Raw genomic sequence first — 5,169 nt, 5'->3', positions numbered from 1 at the left:
ATCACACGAAAGAGTGTCGATACGACAGCTTTCATTGCATAAACATAGTCTCGCCCAAGGAGTAAATTGAAATCCAAGGGACCTCGAACTACCATACGATCAATACAGATAGTTTTACCTTCCAAGGTAATGGAAAAATTAGGAAGAATCCCTAAAGGTTCACTAATGGTTCTGTTAAAAGCTTTCAGATTCTACGTAATAGGCGCAAGCTGAGGGGAACCCAAAGCTTTCCAAGCAGTTGAGGATAAAATACTAACAGAAGCACCTTCATCTACCTGTGTGCGATGCATGTCCCTACCACCAGCCTTGACAATGATTTGGAAAGGGATGGAGGAAGGAAGACGAGGTTCTGTTAGTCTATTCCAATCAAAGGAAAAGACCTCAGTACTTGGAGGGGGTTTTGTAGAAACAGGTGAAATGCCCCCCAGCGTAGAAGAATCTGATGTAACAAAAAGAACCTGAGCGGTATGAAGTTCACTCTCTAAAGGGAAAGTGGGATCGATCGAATGTGAAATTGAATCGACCACTTGATCAACTAATGGATCATAAACCTGAGTGACATGAGTTTCACTCTCCAATGGAAGAGTGTGATTGACTGTACTTGAAATTAGATCAATCACTCAGTCAGTTGACGGCAGGTTGGGAGAAAGTTTACGGTAACCAGTTGGAAATTATTGTTGTGGAATAGTAAGGTTTTCCAACAATTTTTAGGCTTCATCCATGTGAGGGCAAATGTGAGTTTGATGACTCCCTTTGCATAACTTACAAGGAAACCTAAATTTACCCTTTTTCCCAGGAACCTGACTATCACTTGTTGATGGATCAATGGAAAGTTGATGAGATTTTTCTGACCATACTTCCAAGGCCTTTGGAATACCAGGACAATTGACAAGGAAGTGGTCACCCTTACAAAGCCTGCAAGGGTATTTGGGTTTACGGTGCATGTTGAAGTTTTCCTCAACACAACTAACACTTACAGTCGTGGTTGGTTGGTTGACCTCTTTCCTATCTTGATTCTTCTTCTTCTTCTTCTTCTTCCCTTTCTTCTTCTTCTTAGACACTTGGTTACTAGCATCAAGGCTTTTACCAAGAAAAGAGGAAGAAATGGAGGAAGAAAAATTAGGCGAAGAAGGTAAAGGGTCAACAGAAGATTGGTGATGTTGAGATGGTGAACTCTGTTGAGGTGAAACATTCGGTTGAGGTGGAACAATTGGAGTACTTTGGGCCAACGAAGTTGAAAATAACCATATCGGTAAATGTATTGTAAATCCAGGTAATGAAAAAGTAGCCATATAAGGAGGACCAACATTTCCAAAGTAAGGAAAAATACTAGGATGCTCGTTAGGAAGGGTTCCTAGGTTGGTAAATTCCAGAACATTTGCCATTATATTCAACTTCAGTGAATTTTATTAATAATTTAAAACTAAAACTAACAATTCACAATTCACACCTAACAATTAAAATTCACAATTCACACCTATGGTCTCTAAAAGTAAAAACAAACAAATTAACGTGCACTATCAAATCTAGGAGTCAAACCACACACAAACAGTAACTTTTCGGACCGAAAACACTAGTTGGTGATGAAATCCAACATCCAGAATTCAGTACAGAAATGGCAGGTGGAACAGTTACCCCGGCAACCTGCTTAATGAATAGACTGGACCAAGTTCCTCCACTTTAACCGTCTCGAGTGAAGTGAACCCCCCAGAAAATCCAAGTGAGTCTAGCTGACGTCTGCTCCAGGTACAGTGGGATCTTCCCTCCACCGTCACCTTGGGTAGAACCCTAAAGATAATAGTCACTAAGGTCACCAACAGCAAAAAATATACCTGGGGGAACAGTCTACGATCCGATAGCACGCAAGGGTAGAGTAACAAGCTCAATCCCCTTGCCGGCTCCTTGACAATAATCCAAGGTTTACCGACAAGTGACCCCAGGCTCCTCGACAATGATTAATCCAAGGTTTACCATTTGTAGTACGTGCATATCTGGCATCGTTCCCAAGGAAGGAGGATTGATCCCCTCACTGGTTCGGACACAATCTCGTGCTTCTCCTTTAAGAGGAGCTTTCCCAGAGTATAAATGTAACAGTTGGATTTATCCTACCACAAGATAAGCTACTTGTTTGGTTTTACTGTCTTGGAGAGTTAATTACTCCCTACTCCAAGACACTAGCCTAAGCTATGTTGGTGTATCAGAGCCCTAGAAATGTAAAAATTACTAGATAAATTTTAATTAAGCGCTGTGTTTTTCAGGTTGTTATTACTCAAATGGGTAAATGGATATGAAACCAATGGTGTTATGACCCGACTCAACTGAATGCAATCGAATATGATAATGTAATATTTTCAATTCGATGAATCCTAACTAAAGTAAGGAGAGAGTTTCCATTCACTTCCAACAATGCAAAAAATTGATCACCAAGAGAAAATATAACAAATTCTCTAATGCACTAATTTCATCAAGAAAAACTAATGAAAATAAATTTCAAAACCTTTTTTTTACTTTTATTTTTGTGTAAATTCAAATAAAAAAAAACTGATCTAAATCTACGATTGATTTTTCAGAATGTAAACTATGCAATTGTAATCTATGCACAATTCACTTGAAAAGTATGCAAATGTAATCTATGCACATTTTTCATTAATATTCTGGAAATGAGAATTCTAATTATGCAAATGTGATCTACGCAAGAGAATTCTCAAACACAAGACGATTCTAATGTAATCTAAGAACCAATCAAGTGCAAGTCGAGAAAATTGGGTGAGAGTTCCAAAGGTCAAAAAATAAAAACACTCAAAGGCGATTAAAACTCATACACAATTTAGCCCCCCCAAAATCAAAAGCAAAAAGATGCAAAATTGTGAAAAGACTGAGACAAACCTCCAAGTAATGACCAAAGGAAATCAAATCAAGAATTTCTCAAAAAAGAGACTCAAAACACCCAATTGATAAAAGCTTAGAGTAGAAATGCCAATGAAATTAACCAAGGAAAGTTTTTGACAGGGAACAAGCAGGTCTGGGCAATGGCTAAAACCTATAAAAAAATTCTAAACTGATAAAAAAGAGAAAAATTTAAAATTTTTCAAATTTTTGACAGGGTACGTAGGCAACCTATTTACACAGGTGCATCCATGCTCTGTGCACAAAGCAAAAGTGCGTATAGGTACGCACTGTGCTTAACTCAGAGGGTGCGTACCTCTCCCAAAACTATGAAAAATGAAAACTAACTCAAAATTAACTAAATTCACCCAATCCCACAATGATCGAGTCAAAAACATAAACAAATCAACGTTTCTCAAATCAAAGTATCAATCAAAAGAGAAATCAATAAAATCCATGGAATCCCCAGTGGAGTCGCCATTTTGTCATGCAGAAAGAGTCAATTTTACGGACAAAACTGACCTCCCTAGAAGCTAAGGCTTTCTAGTGACAAACAAGGCAATTAAGCACTATCTTTCCCTAAATATGCATTTAGAATACAAGCAATCAGGTGTTTAAAACATACCTTTAGTCCAACGCTGTTCGTAGCAATCAAGCCTCTCCGATCCAGATGAGCTCCTCCTTCTCTTTGAAACCTGCATTCACTAACAAGCAAACGATTACATAGCACCTGAATAACTCATAAAATAAAACATATTCATCATAAAGACCAAGGAGTATATGAAACAAATTATAAATAACAACTTGTTGAGAAAAATGAACATAATTGTATTAAGTGGAAACGAAAGAAACCATTACAACCAGTGCCTTGGTGTTGAGCAGGTCCCTCCTAGGGTCCAGCAAGAGTTCTCCTTTACTTTGATCAGCTCACCCACTTCCAAATGAAGCTAAGAAAGGATGGGAATCTCTCCTCTAAAGCTCTATAAGGGAGTCCTAATTTCAGCAGCATCTACCCTTAGGAATGTTCAGCTTTCAACCTCCCCTCCCTCTGGCCCAATGCCTGTATTTATAATGCTTTGGAGGAAGTTAATCAGGTCCACCATCAATGGGATAAGCCCCTCTTTGAATGGGATGGCTCCCCTCTTGATGGGATAAGTTCCTCTTTCATAGGGATACATGAACCATCTGGAGGCGCTCAATACACGTCAAACCATCTTCTAGAATGCTCTCGATTCGACCACAAGTAACTTTTTTGAAGTAAAACTCGCGCCTTTTGACCTTTACAGGAGTACACACCCACCCCTTTACAGACATAGCGTACAAGTACGCAGGTATTGTGAACTTGGAGTGCGTACACACAGGTAAGGTTAAGAGAAACTGCATAACCAGAGTTAATTGACTTTTTGAGGACTTTCTCTCTTTCTTGGAGTTTGACATGAGGAGCAGAGGTATAAGACTTTCCAAGGAGGATAGTATGACAGTTGATGGAGCCATACTAACTGCAAATAGTCATGGTGACAAATTTTAGTGTAACATCAGGGATACCAATCCATTGATTATATTGTTGTGTATGATCCATTTCTATTTGTGAGAAATCCCCATTCCCTATACCTAGCCCCGTTACATTAAAGCTCATGCAACATATGGTGGAGTGGGTGATGCATGTCATAGTAGTGTCCAATTTCACCAATTAATGTCATAGCCATGCTCTCTGTGCTTTTTCATAAACATTTTGTTGTTGTTTAATAGATGTTTTCGGGTGGGCGTGGTGGGGATGTTGAGATCTTGTCTAGAGTTTTTGAAATGGGATATTGCTTATACGTTGTGATTTTGATTTGGATTCTTGCCTCATTTATTTGTCACTTGTTATTTTTTAATAGATGTTTTCAGGTAGATGCGTGATTTTTGAGATCTGGTCAGGGTGCTTTGAAGTAGGATCTTGTCTAGGTGTTGTGGTTTGGATTTGAAATTTGTTCTCATTTATTTTGAACTCACACTTTTTTGGTGGGTTTTTTGTTTTTTAGATCTTGTCAGGGTGTTTGATATGTGGAATCTTGATTAGATGTTGTGTTTTTGGCTCTAGCAATGAATTTTGTGGCTGTTATAAAGCAGTTAGGATCTCATCATCAAAATGTTATACATATTTATAGTATAATATGGTAAATTTCAGACCTTTATTTATCATTTTTGACAGTATTATCTTATATATATTTATAGCATTAGGAAGTATCTTAATCTTAATGCTAATCTTAATCATGCGATACCAACTTCCTGATGTTGGAT

The sequence above is a fragment of the Pinus tabuliformis genome, chromosome J, assembly GCF_031772625.1.
Source record: "Pinus tabuliformis cultivar Carrire ecotype Pingquan chromosome J, CPIR1, whole genome shotgun sequence".
Taxonomy (NCBI): domain Eukaryota; kingdom Viridiplantae; phylum Streptophyta; class Pinopsida; order Pinales; family Pinaceae; genus Pinus; species Pinus tabuliformis.
This window is presented reverse-complemented; position numbering follows the sequence as displayed.